At 39.5% G+C, this 14364-nt stretch overlaps 1 pseudogene; it reads right to left on the bottom strand.

Moving 5' to 3' along the window:
• Positions 1–3476: 3476 nt before the first annotated feature.
• On the bottom strand, positions 3477–10746 carry LOC140925560 (extracellular calcium-sensing receptor-like; annotated as a pseudogene).
• Positions 10747–14364: the final 3618 nt, after the last annotated feature.

Here is a 14364-nt window from a genome sequence, read left to right as displayed (position 1 = left end):
CAACTGTGCAACTGGCTGTGTCTCAGTGCAAGGTGTAGCTGCCGTAAACATGGATTAGACTGTTCTTCAGCATATGGACAGTGTCGTGGAACCGCAGGCACAAATATCAGTGCCGTTCTTGGTAACAGTGATGATGAAGAGGATATCTGAAACATTCGCTTAGAAGGAAAATGCTGTTATTCCGGGCCAAATTAATTATGTTGTAAGGCCAGATGTCAAATCAACTTTGCTGTTAGACTGGGTGACGGCAAATTTATTTTTTTTCGTTTTTTTTTTGCTAGTGACAAGAAATGAAGAAAACAAAATACTTAACTGTCCCAAATCTGTTAGAAGGTCTGAAATGAGTTAGTTGTCGATCTTTTCATTGTGAACTGAACGATTTGTACTTGTCTGTAGCACTCCCTCTTTGGCTGCATGCCGCGATCAAACACATCTTATAAAACCTCACACTGGAGGTAAAGTCTAGGTAATTTTCTCTTTTTCTTTAGTCATGTCATGATAAAACGCGAATAAATACAAGAAGCAGTGTGTTTTCTATCATATTTTAATGTTTTAATGATTTTATTTATGCTATAATAATACAAGGCTAGTAAAACTGCACTTCCGGTTCCAGCCTCGTTTCCATGTTATATGGAGAGGGCTCCTCAGTGTCTTGCTAAATTTCAACATGTTGCCGTGCTCGGATTTTTGGGGACTTTTGATATGTTCAATAACCCATCAGTTCTGACATATTTTCGAAGAGAAAGCTTTTGTCGGAATTTGTTCCGGGTCAGCCTCTGATATGACTGGACTAGTAGCTGGAATAAGCAAGTAATGAAGCATATAACGATAAATCGTCCTCAAATGGCCTCGATAACTAAATCATACTTAACTTTGCAAAAGAAGCTATTGTTTGTATCCGTCGTATTACCCATCGAAAAAGCGAGGAGTTATCGCATGACATTAGGTATAACAGAGGTAATACTCACGGGTTTCACGAGTTCTATGCACTATTTTTCGCCAAGAAACAAATTTAAAACTTCAATTCTTACCTTACAATAGTCGGTTCTTTTACTTCGCATTTGATAACAAATTAAAGGCGAACAAAGACATGAAATCCGGCGCTCTTCTTTCATAAGTAGCAAGGCGCGCGAAGTCGCGTGAAGTAAAATCCAACGATATGCACTGCATTCTCACTACCAATTTTATGCAAATAACGTGGCGTAAAACCGACGCGGTACGAGGAGAAAAAGACGCCAGATCTTCGCCTCGACAATGTATTACAGCTACCAAGCCGGCGTATCTCCAGAAGGTGGTCTCGAAGTGGGACTAACCTTGCGATTTTTTAGAAGCCCTTTGCGCGCAAACTAATTTATTCTGGCGCAAAATGAAGATTAACAAAATGTATACTGAGATCTAATACACGGCAAGTAAGTTTTCGCACTTTCGAGGAGCGCGACACATTAAATGGGATTAAGTCGGATTAGCTGCCCGCGAAGAAAACATCTCTGCGTGGGATTGTACTTACAGTAAAAGCCATTTGTGTCCCCTCATTGAATGACTTTCAATCCCAAACACCCTAAGTGAGACCAAAATCTGCAATTATTTACACCCCAAAGCGAGAAGACAATCACCCCCGTCACTTTTATATGGAAGTCCCCCCCGGGCATTCATCACTGACATACGCATGGCTAAACTTTGTATCCAATTTCCAGGGCTAAACGGCTTTGAAGATAAGAAGAATCTTGATACCAGTTGTATTTCATTTTGTTGCGGCAGTAGAAGAACACGACAAAATAAAAGGTTAAAACTATACAAAGCTTAAGTTGTCAGTAAGCCAATTTCCGTGCTGCATAAGGTTTTTGTTTTTGACCAGTCTGACTAGATTGTTCCTGGAGCGTGAGTGAGGACAAAGCTGCATGTCTGGGACTCCTATTCATATCGCCAGTACGGGTGGCTCACACCCACTTTTTTTCACGTCGATGGGCTTCAAGTTTTTATAACAATGGAGGTTCCAAAAATGTGTGATTCACGTGCAAACATGGTGTTTTGCTAATTTTTGCCGTTCACGTTGTCGTCGTTGCTTACTCCTACCTGAAGTTAAGTCATCAAGAAGGGGAAAAACGTCGTTATCATGCGCTGAAATGAAAATGCTAAAAATGAGTATTTACAATAAAATCTACACCCTCAATAAAATACAACGGAAAGGAGACAACTACAATACTGTGATACTTAAATTGTTGTTAATTCACTTCAGAGTTTACGACAGTTTCTATTATCAGAAATATACTCTGAAAAGTTCAATTTTCTAATTTTGTTCCTAAAACTGGCTAAGCTAGAAGCCTCTCGTGGATCTTTGTTTAGTTAAGACCATAAGAAGGGACCTATATATCTGATCGAACCATACTTGACTTAATACATCAGTACTACGATGTCTTGAAGTCTATTATACAACGTGGGAAGGTTAGCCCTCTCTAGGAGTTCTTCATACGTATCCGAACGGGATCTATATATGGCTCTCAATGCCCGTTCTTGTATTCTTTCCACCTTCCTTTTGTCTGACGATCGACTTACAAAAATGCCATATTAGGTGGCAATATGTAAGATGGGGCAAAATACAAGCTTTATACAGCAACAGCTTAGCCTTAGATGGTATTAAATCTCGTAAACGAGATAGTATCCCGACTTTTCGGCTTGTCTCAATAGATAGCTCACTTATATGCTTATATGCTTGAAATCAAGGTCGTCGTCGATGTGGACTCCTAGTCAATGTCCTCTAATTTGTCAATGGGTAGGCCATCCAGGCTTTGCACTGCATCACTCGTATCTCCATCAATTTTTCTTGGGTTGATATTTAGGAACTGAAACTTCTTTGGGTTAGCTGATAAAAGGTTATTTGAATACCATATCAGAGCTTGCTGCTTGTTTTCAGTTGCTGTCTAACTATTTTGTTATTTGTTCCCTTCACATTCAATTGATAGTTATCCGCGTACATGGTTATGTTGCCATTCTCGACATGCAAGGACAAATCATTCTGGAACGTGTTCCAGAGTAAGGGCCCAAAAGATGATCCTTGCGGACATCCACGTTTCATAGGTTTCCAATTGCCCATAATTTCACCAAGTTTTACCCTGTTTCGTCTGTTTTCCAAAAACGATCGCATCAAATCGAGATCCACTTCCAAAGCCATAAGCCTCCAACTTCTTTATTGTCAGAGAGTGACTCAAACAGCCGAAGGCCTTACGCGTATCAATAGGTAGAACATAAATGGGTTGTTTTGAGTCGACAGCCTGTCTCCAGTCCTCTATCAGTCCACGCAAGGTCGTCTCACAGCATCTGTACGCTGTCATTTTCGAGTACAGGGAGACAAAACATATAAAGTAAGAAACGTCTAGTGTATTTAATGATTAAGGCAGCTATATATTGAAAAGTTTAAAGTATTTTTCCATGTCACTGGTCAAAAGAATGGCTGGTGGGCGAACTGCAATCCAGCGTTTTTAATTTTCGGTATTCCGTGCAGGCGAAGCTCTGGTTGCCGTTACGTTACTAAGGGAGAAATTCATCACCTGCGACCTGACGCTTTCGATGGTGTTTTGCTGGGATTGGAAAAAGAGAATGTAGATTCTGGGACCGAACATACATCCCAACATACCAAACGAAGTTACTAAAGTCGTAGTACAAGATACAATTGTCACGTACCAGCTCTCAAAAGCAAACAGCACAGGGTAATATGCCAGCGATGACAACAGTATAATGTACATAGAGAATCCTATGTATTTTGTCTCGTTAAAGTTCTCGGGAATTCCTCTTGCTTTGAAAGCGTAATACGTACACAGGAAAGCCACAATGAGTGGTAAGCACAGACTGCGATGAACAGTGAAAGGCCGACATTGGTGTCAAATGGTTTGCACACAAGAAAGATGTACTCATCTACACGGATGACTTTATTACGCCTCGGAGGGTCAAGAAAGATCCACAGGGCCAATAAACAAATGAAAGCTAAATTCATACCTGAGAGAAAGATACCCTGCCTTGTTAGGGTTTTGTAACACGGTGTAAACAACTGCGCCACTTTATCGACCTCAAAAACGCTTGCTATTCGCATAGTTTTCAAAAAGAGCACTGTGATACAAAGATTGAGACCAAAATAGCGCCAGAAAAATATTGCGGTGCAAAGTGAATGGCTGGGCTCAGAAAGTTCGAGGACGGCTAAAATAAAGAGAGCTGTGATGCCAAATAGCAACAGAAAAGAGATCTCTCTGTTAGAGGCCTTCACGACTGGGGTGTTGAAAAACTTGATGTAGGTGCCTCCTACGAACAATATGAGAATAAAACCGAGGGAAGCCACCACTGTTATGGTTATTCCATAGACATTTAAATGTGTGATGTTGATGAATGGTAGCTTTTCACACCTACTGCGCCCCTCGTTTGATTTTGTCTCTGGGTCACACTTAGTGCAGTTAATAGATCCGACTTTAGTACTGACAGTTCCCAGTGGACACTTAATACAATCCCAGCAACATGGCTCGGTTTTCTCCCTTCTGGTACCAGGTAAACACTCTGATGAACAGGAGGATAACGGGATGAAGGGAGTTCCCCATCGTAGCCTGGACAAATCCACTTTGAGATTGGGCGTGTTTTTTTTGTTCCAATAACCAACCAGAATATTTTTGCGAGCTGCGTCTGTGGTTGAGTCAAGCTGAAAGTTTATGATGTCGTATGAAGCTGATAAAGGATCTCCAAACTTGTCAAATCGCACCTTGCCAGTCAAACCGTCAAAACTGATATTTCTGAGATATTTCTCCAGATCACGTCCCTTGACAGTCGGCTGGACTGGAGGACACTTTCCTCTTTTACCAGCACCATGTATAGTAAGAGAACAGCGGTAAATGTTATCTAGGGCGTGTGCAATAGCATAAACAGCGTCAATGAGATAGGGTACGAAGGAGTCGCGTATCTCTTGTGGCGCATGGTGTACCGTCAGATTCGCTTCGCAAAGTGCGAGCCCAGAATCATCGGAGTTTGTGGCTGAACAGTTAAAGTGCAATCTCCAGAACTCTTCCCACCAGTCCGCGCCTCTTTTAATGCTTTTCGCAGGTGTGATCGTCTTAAGATGCTCTTCAAATTCGAGAGCAGAATAGTCATGTGGAATTATTCCAAAGGAGCCGTTTATTATAGCTAAGTGAGAGTTGAGATATAATGTTCCCCCCGTGGCCAGTGCGTCGCTAAGTATCCAAGTCTTTTCTTCAAGATTTTGAGCAGTTGCTTCTTCAAAAAATGCTCTTCCGTAACTGCCAGAAAGCCAAACAATGATCACTGCGATTTCAGACCTCCTTTTGATCTTGAGAACAGTTTCCTTCGTTTTATTCTTATAGCTTAGCAGTGGAATATACTCAGAAAAAGCAATGCAAAATGTTTCGCGGTTGTAGGATACTCTTTCCAGGGCCGAAATACCGTTCTGTCCATAAGAATCATCCAACCCGACGGTCGCCACGTATGTCCAGTTAAAGAGCTCTATGATGTCTGCCATGACCTCTGCTTGCCAGTTGTCTGGTGGAACTGTTCTGAAAAAGTCTTTGTACATTTGTGAACTCAACTCATCGCTTGTTGCAGTCGGGCTGATGGCGGGAATATCAGAAACCTGAAGAAGACTTCCTACTAGCACTGCGCTGCCGGAATCGGTAGGGCCAACTAACGCTGAGATGGTCTTGGTTTTGGTTTCCTTGACATGGCCTGTGAGGGAGGAGCTAATGTTTTGGTTAGAAATATATACTGGATCGCCATTACACATGAAGTCATAGGCTATTTTCATGGCTCGAGCATTTCTTCCACAGTAGTCTCTTAAGTCGTATCCGATGGTCACGTTCGGTAAAATAGTGGAATTCTTGTTAATTTTCTCAATAGCGAAGATAGTAGCCTCTGCGTATCCCAGCCCAGTGGTAGAAAGCTCAGTACAGTGATCATCAGCGTCAGCATAGTGGATGGGAAGTAGACCACCAACTATAACGTCGCCATCTTTATAATTTCTATATCCGTCGTTAGAGGATATTTGTGGAAGAAATACAAAATGTAGCAGTATAAAAAGAGGCGGTTTTAAGATGCATGAAAGCATTATGTTTTCCTCCACTTCATCGGCCTTGGGTGGTTTGCACTGAAACAAATCAAAGGAATATAGATTTAAGTTTGCGAACAGTTTCAAGAAAGAATTGCGTTCAGTAGTAAGAACTATTCTTTCTCAACTAAATTCAAACATTTATCGAGCAAACTTGCTTTGAGCGGTAGCTTGCTTAAGTTCCCGATATTGTTTCCATAAATTATTGTAAAAGTGGCATATACTGAAAAACCTTCACATGTATTCAGCAGTCAAAGTACCCTTTTTAACTCGTAGTTACCCGTGAAGAATATCTGCGATTTATAGTGCTGGCTGCGATGTGCAAATGAGTTACTCACTTTCTTTGTGAGGCCGCTGTCACATCTGTGTCAACGGTAAGGAACTGAATGAATGAAAAAATCATGAAAACATTATACCGAAAGACACTTTTACATGTAAAAACTCATCAGGATTGTATTCTTGGACCTTACGTCCTGCGAAAGCTGAAAACATCCCTAGATCAGATTATGTGGACGAAAATAATTTTTAAGAGCAGCCGTCTAAATGACAGTGAATTAGGATATCTGCATGCCACAGTTACAAAAGTGAACAAAGGAGGAAAACTATTTCTTCGGTCTCCATGCAGAAAGCGCGTTCCTATTAAAGCTTGTTATGACGTTGTCTGAACTCTTGCGCAAGCTGGTTTTGCAGAACGAGGGCACGGAAGCTAGTAGCGAAAAGCGCCAGCTTTTTGGCGGCAAAAAAGGATTAAAGTCCAGCTTTAACTAGCTAAAGTTGTTTTGTCTCGATATTTCTCACACACTAGTTGGATTTTGGAAAGTCTCGCCCTCATGGCCTCTGAGTCAATAGCCCATGAGGCCGAAGACCAAATGGGCTATTGACTCAGAGCCCATTCGGGCTCGAGGAACAATTGTTAAGTATACTGTTTGTATCCAGCAGTTCCGATGAAACTGCATTTTAGCAATTGAGTGAAATAATGTCAATTGACAGTCTGAGTACATTATTTCACGTCTTAATCTAGACATTGCAAACTTTTCGCCTAAAGTTTAGCCCTGGCTTTTGTGAAAATTTAAAAAAATTCAGTTTTTAAAAAAGCAGATGACCTGACACCGACCTTGTGGTGTATGACATGGAAATATCCTCTGGCGCATTAAAAGCGGGGGAACCAGGGCGTAATAAGCTAGGGCGTTGAAGGGCGTTGAAGGGCGTTGAAACGAGCGGGGTCGAGCGATCTAGCTGTGATGCAAGGGCCTGGGCACTACCAAAGAGACAAAACAAGATGGCGGACATTATACTGGACCGTCAGAGAGATTATCCAGCGAAAGTTAGCCATTATCCCGTGGCATTCATTTGCTGCAAGCAATAGCGAAGGAACAAAATATTTTTTCTCACGTTCGTTTTCTGTTTTGTTCAATTTTTTCCCCGCGAACAAATATCTGTATTGAATATAGTTCCACCTCCGTGACCTCTGCATCGGCGCGGCTAAAGTGCAGGTCACAGGTCACAGGCCACAGGTCAGGTCACAGGTCACACAAAAAACAATAGGACACTGGACAAAACTGGACAAAAATAAAATAAGCCAAGGAACCTTGATGATATTTTTGTCCTTTAAACAATATGAAATGCCACACATGATATAATATTTTCATGCTGATCATACGGCATATCCAAACTGCGTAACGAAATCACAAAGGTGTGCAAAATCATGTGATTTGTACGAAAAACAGATCACATATTTTTCACTGAAAACGAAGTGTTGTCGTGTTATTAGAATGTCATCTCCAAACAAACCGTGCAGCCAAGATAACTTGGAGCAAGTCATTGAAATGCAGCACTGAAATCCTTTGATACATCAGCGGTTTATAGAGTCAAAGATTCAGGTTGTAATGGCGGAATGCTCCCACCTAAGGCCCACGAGGCAAATCCAACAGAGGTTTTTCAAGCTGTTGTGCAACAGAGCGTGAGAAAATGGCAAGCTCTTGGGAGAAGAGCCAAGAAATATGGTCCAGCAACTATCCGAGAAGCCCAAATAGCAGTGTCTCATGTTCTTAGCCGACTACACTTTAGAACAGCAGTATTTTGTGACTGGTACGAAGCGCGAGCAGCAGGCCGCCGTCTTCAAAAGAGATGGAAGACCGATCTAGTGGGAAGAAGAGTTTAGGATGAGGAAAGTCTGAAGAAAGTTGCCGTATTTCAGTGGTCAAATAAGTTTTAGACTGTCCTTAAGTTTTTCTTCCGTTTTCCCGTCGAATGCTTTTCAAAACATCCACAAACACGTCATGATATTATTAACGCAACAACCCTTCGTTTTGAGATTCGTTTTTTCTAACAAATCACGTGATTTTGCGTACTTTTGTGATTTCGTTACCAACTTTGGTTACGCTGTAACGCAAGTCCTCCTTGCGTGATCAACATGAATATATTTTCTCATGTCTGGGATTTGGTAAAGTTCAGAACAGAAAAAATATAATTGATGTTCCTTGGCTTGTTTTATTTTTGTATAATAAAATGTCAATCAAGAACAGTTTTGCCCAGTGTCCTATTGTTTTTGTGTGTGACCTGTGATCTGACCTGTGACCTGACCTGTGGCCTGTGACCTGTAACCTGACCTGTGACCTGTACTTTAGCCCCGCCGCCTCGGTATTAACATTTCGTGACTTGGTAAGAAAATGGCATCACAACTCAGATGATAGCACTGACATCATTTTTAAAATAATATTATCGGTTCTCTACTTCAGTTTAATATCAAGTTGTGTAATTCATCATCTGCTATGGCATTTATTTTTTGCTGCCCAGATTCAAGACCAGATGATCTGTTTTCACTATTAAAGTTTGGATTTGTTGGTGTACATCAGTATTCTTCTCTAAACACCTTATTGAGCTATCTCCAATATTGAGCACTACAGTTGGACAGATTGTGAAAACTAAAGTCCGGGTAAATTTAAAATATAATAAAATCATCATTATTTTTTATCTTGTACACTAATACTACTGTGCAATGAAGAATAAGCATGTGACAAAAATATAATTCAAAGCCGTTGGAAAACTAACAAAGAGGTCGCAAGAACACAAATAAGTAGACCAGCAAATATTTTTGTTTGATAATAACAGCTTTTTGTAATGAAATGGTCACTGAAAACTACCCATGCAAGACACACTAAGGAACTTAAAATAAACTAAACATTCACTAGTCTTACATTGAAACCAGACATTGCTATAAATATATCTTACAGATATAACATAAAACATTTATATAACATACAAATTCAAAAGTATATTGTGGACAAACGAGAACATTATACAGAATTATGCACAAATGAAATACAAATGGCCTGTAACAGCTATTAAACCATTGAAAAACAAACTTTTTAGTGTGACCAGTAACCTTAGCACACTTCTATACTCCATGTCCAGTATGATTCAATTTCATTCTTCGTTAAACTTATTAACTGCAGCCAGACTTAATGAAACTTGATTCATAAAATACTTTCCTGTTTCCTTGTCTACAAAATATAATATTAAGAGAGAGGATATAATGCTAGAAATATTATACAGTAGTACAATCAAAAGATAAGGCACCCCCAGGAAATCGAGTTGGTCCCTACTATTCTTCAGTGATTTTCTTTTACTCTCTATAAGAGTTACACCTGTCCATTAATACAAATATTTTGTGCCAGTTCCAATAGTTTCCATCTGAGAGCTGACTGTAGTTTGTGCAACACCACACTTAAGCCTCTGACGACAAAAATACAATGTTACACAGTCTTAATTTATTCTACTTGCAATCAAATTAAGAACTTTTCATGTTCTTCTTCATATTCACGGTATTATGAACTCCTTTATCTTTCAGTGTGTGTTCTAGAAGTCTTTTCAGGCCGGGCACTCACTGTTGTCCTGCAAAAAATCATAATAACAAACACATTCTATGATTTAATTTTACAGTGGAATCTTTGTAGGGATTTGAAAGTAAATTTCTCCATAGGCTTCATTCTGTTTCTGTGCAATACAACCTTTAGATTTATACCGCAGTGAAGCAGAATTTGTTGTTGTTTATGTAAAGACTGTCACACGAGATCATTCGAATGCAATTTTCTAGTAGAACTTTAAAAATAGTCAGAACCTTCTTGGATCGCGGTTCTGTAACTAAAAAAAATTATTTACCATCTTAGATCATCTCAGTGTATATAAAAAAAAGAAAAATCGCTAAATTGGGCAACTGAAATCTTTTATTTTACTAACAAGCTAAACGCCAACGTACAAAACAAAACCCTTGCTATCACCATTATGAAGTCGTCACTTCAGAAGTAAAAAAACCTTTAAGGTTCGTAAAAGTTCACTCTAAAAATTTGCATGCACAAACAAAATTTATAAAACCATTACCTATTTTTTTTTGTAGCCGTTTATTATCATTTGGTTTTGACTGGCAAGAAAAAACGCGACCTTCAACCAGTAATATTCGATAGGCCATTTTGACACTACATAAACATAAAAGGCGAAAAAACACCTTAACTTATAAGACTAACTATAAAATATCACCTAAATATTTTCTGCATATCGCATACAAATACGCCAAATATCAAATCTAATTATAGATTACAGCGATCTAAAGATATAAAGCAATAAATCCGAACCTACCTCCAGCTAGACGGCGCCATTTTTCTTGCCCTGACAGCGGATCGGGAGCGGAAAGGCCAACTAGTTCCAGTCCTACTCCGCATCACAGCTGAACCAGAGAGCGCGTGCTAGCGTTTCAACGCCCTAGCTTATTACGCCCTGGTTGATGGGAAAAAGTTGGGTGAACAAAGGCACGTCTTATTTGCCCCTGAACCGAGATTAATGACTACTAAGTATGACTTTATTGATCATGTGACTGAGCTTAAACACAAATAAAAGCGAATATGAGTGTGCGAACTCGGTGAATTTTTGTTCAGTTCTGGTTCTGTTAATTCTTTACCTCGGAAACCGAATACACTGGAATGCTAGCACACGTGATAGCCTCCATAAGACCCCCGAGACGGGAAAAGGCCAAAAAGCCTTAATTCCGTATGAATTTCTCTTAAATATTGATTATACTTTCAACAAAATATTTCATTTATAATGTCCATATTAAATATTGTTATTTATAATCTCAACATTAAATATTGTCGAATTTACATCTTGGAGGTTTTGAAACTATAATTTTTAAAGCACTTTATTCAACTTTCAAATTACAAGTTACACAAACGCTAGTCAAGGCTGTGCTCTAAGCAAAATTTCAGGGAGCCCTTCGGGTTCCCAAGCATTTTAGCTTAGGCGCCCAGACCTCAAAGTTGGTTGCCCGAATAAACATTTCGGGCTCCCAAACATTCCAGCTGGGGTGCCCAGTCCTCCAAGTTGGTCCCCCGAGTGCATCTGATGAAGAAATATTTTGTACGCACACTCATTTTACCGGCGTGCTGATCACAAAACTCGTTAATTTTAGCTTTTGGGTGCGACAAAAATCCGCATGTTGTCCTATAAAACCCATCAAAGTTTTTGTGCCTTTCAGATTTAAAACGAGAAACGAGAGCAATGCTGACAAATATTTCAGGTTGTAAAGCCGGGGAAAAGTAAAGATTCGGCAGGGTTACGTAATTTTCATTAAGATGTTTGGGTCAAACATAGGAAAACTGTGCTTTTTACCAGTAATACTAAAAGTTGAAAATAAATTTTCAAAGGCGAATCAATGCGGGATGAAATAAGTGACGGAGTTTACGCGGCAGATCGAACTCAATTACAGTTCCCTTGAAAACTTCCGCGACACAGTGAAACCGCCGTGGCCCCAAACGTATTATTTTTTTGAAAAAGAAGTCATCTTTAATTTTCTTTTCTATATTATCAGAGAATCTTTTAGGATATTAAGCTTTTCGTGAATTCGGTCGAAGCGCAAACCAGCTTAAATGAGGTAAAAAACGGCCACTAATAACAGCGAAAAAATATATATGAAGAGAAGGCGGCAGCCTGGCAGTACGGATTATTTTTCAAATAAAATTAAGGATGGATTTCCTAGACCAATGAATTCTTAAATTTTGATTACCAGACCGTTCTGTGTACTAAAGTTAACCCATTGTTGGTTGCATAAAATATATGGTTTCTTACACGAAACTTTCAAAAACTAACAATTTTTATAATAAGTTATACTATCGTCTTATCCATCCATAAAGCTGAATCATGTTAACCTACAAAAGAGGCCTTACTCTTGACGCGTGTGAGAGCTGCGACATACTGACCATGTCTTGGCACACATGTACATGTTTTTTCACACATTTTACCTTGACAGCCAATTCCTGTTTTAAAAACAAGAAATTCCCCCAAAAGCTTCCTCAAGTAACTGAAGGTTTGGACTTTTTATCTAGCTAAGAAGACTGCCCACTGGTTCTTTTCTTAAGAAATAATTTCCGTTGGTCATGAATTTTAAAAAGGGTAACTTGTCTTTTTGAATAATTCAAGTCCTATGAACCGTCGCGTTATATGTTTCGTTATATGAAATTTATTGGCAGGAACGTTGACGATTGTCAGTTAATTAAGGTGCTAACACACTCTATCTGTTGAACAACAAATGAGATGTCTTAGCACCTTAATAAACTAAAAAATCGCCAACGTTCATGCCAATAAATTCCGCTTTTCAAGGTGGTATCCATTTTCATAATTATATACATGCATGTAGAGTGTCATTTGGGTAAAATTTGTTATGTTAACCTGTCTAAAGTTGATCTATTCTTCATATACTAGTTAATTTGATGTTCCTGTGGACTTATGAAGAAAAAGGAGCAAACAGGATGACTTTATTCTGCCCTACTATTTCCTGTTTTCTTTGAAGAAACTACTAAAGGGTGCATTCAAATCAGATAAGTTAACCCTTACAAGAAAAGAAAGCTAATCAAATGGGTACAAAATGTTTAGTGAGTTTCAAAACGATTAGAGAGGCATGATGTTTCAAATGAAAGTTTCGGTTGCTACTTTATAATTCACAGACCTTGACGTCTTGTGTGTAAATTCCAGTTGTTATTAAACGATATTGACAAGTTTAATAAATTGAAAGCAGAACTGAAGATTAAAACATTTGTTTGGCATGTTGTATCTGGACAAGTAATTTCTAGTGGATTAAAAACTAGTTCATAACGAAAATACGAGGGAATTAACATCCATCGCCGGGGGGAACTCTCATATAAACGTGACGGGGATGCGCGTCCGAAAATTCAAGTTCAACCCCTAACTGAGACCAATGTAGGTTTGGCTCAAGCTTAAACTGACCGCTAAGGGACCGCTAAGGGACCGCTAAGGGAGATTGCTGTGTGGTGAGTTTGAGGGCATTTTTTGTAAATTTTTTTATGCACAATACTAAGCGATACCTAAATGGGCAAATAATGACTTTCCATCCCAAACATCCTAAGTGAGGCCAAAATCTGCGATTTACACCCCAAAGCGAGACGACGAGTATCCCCGTCACTTTTATATGGGAGTCCCCCCCCCCCCCCCCCCGGGCATTCATCACTGATATACGCATGGCTAAACTTTGTATCCAATTTTCAGGGCCAAACGGCTTTGAAGGCAAGAAGAATCTTGATACCAGCTGTATTTCATTTTGTTGCGGCAGCAGCAGAGCACGAAAAAATAAAAAGTTAAAACTACACAAAGCTTTAGTTGTCAGTAAGTAAATTTCTCGATACTGCATAAGGTTTTTTTTATTTTGAATTCGCCTGCCAGAATTTTGACCAGTCTGACTAGATTGTTCCTAGAGCGTGAGCAAGGACACGACTCGATGTAAAGGCTGACTCCATACTCGTGAATTTTTCGCGACGACGAGCGAAAGCTGCATGTTTGGGACTCCTTTCTTTCTCCCCAGTGCCTGTACGGCTGGCTCACCATCGTACCGAATTTTTTTCGCATCGATGGGCTTCAACTTTCTATAACAATGGATGTTCCGCTACAAAAAAGTTTGATTCACGTACAAACATGGCGTTTTGCTACTTTTTGGCGTTCTCGTCGTCTTCGTCTAAATAACCTACCTGAAGTTTATTCACAAGAAGGAAAAAACGTCGGTATCATGCACACATCTTCATCATATCAAATGTTTTGAATATTAAACGTTAGTTGATAGTGGAATTTGTTGGGAAACATAGTGCTTTTGTAGGTTAAAACATTCATTTGCCACTCAACCCTAATTACTGAAGCAAGGCTCTTTTACATAAGTGCTGTTATGAAGCTACTGTGTGTCACGATCACCTCTTAAAGGTCTGAACTAATACTAGTTA

The sequence above is a fragment of the Porites lutea genome, chromosome 2, assembly GCF_958299795.1.
Source record: "Porites lutea chromosome 2, jaPorLute2.1, whole genome shotgun sequence".
NCBI lineage: Eukaryota > Metazoa > Cnidaria > Anthozoa > Scleractinia > Poritidae > Porites > Porites lutea.
This window is presented reverse-complemented; position numbering and strand designations above follow the sequence as displayed.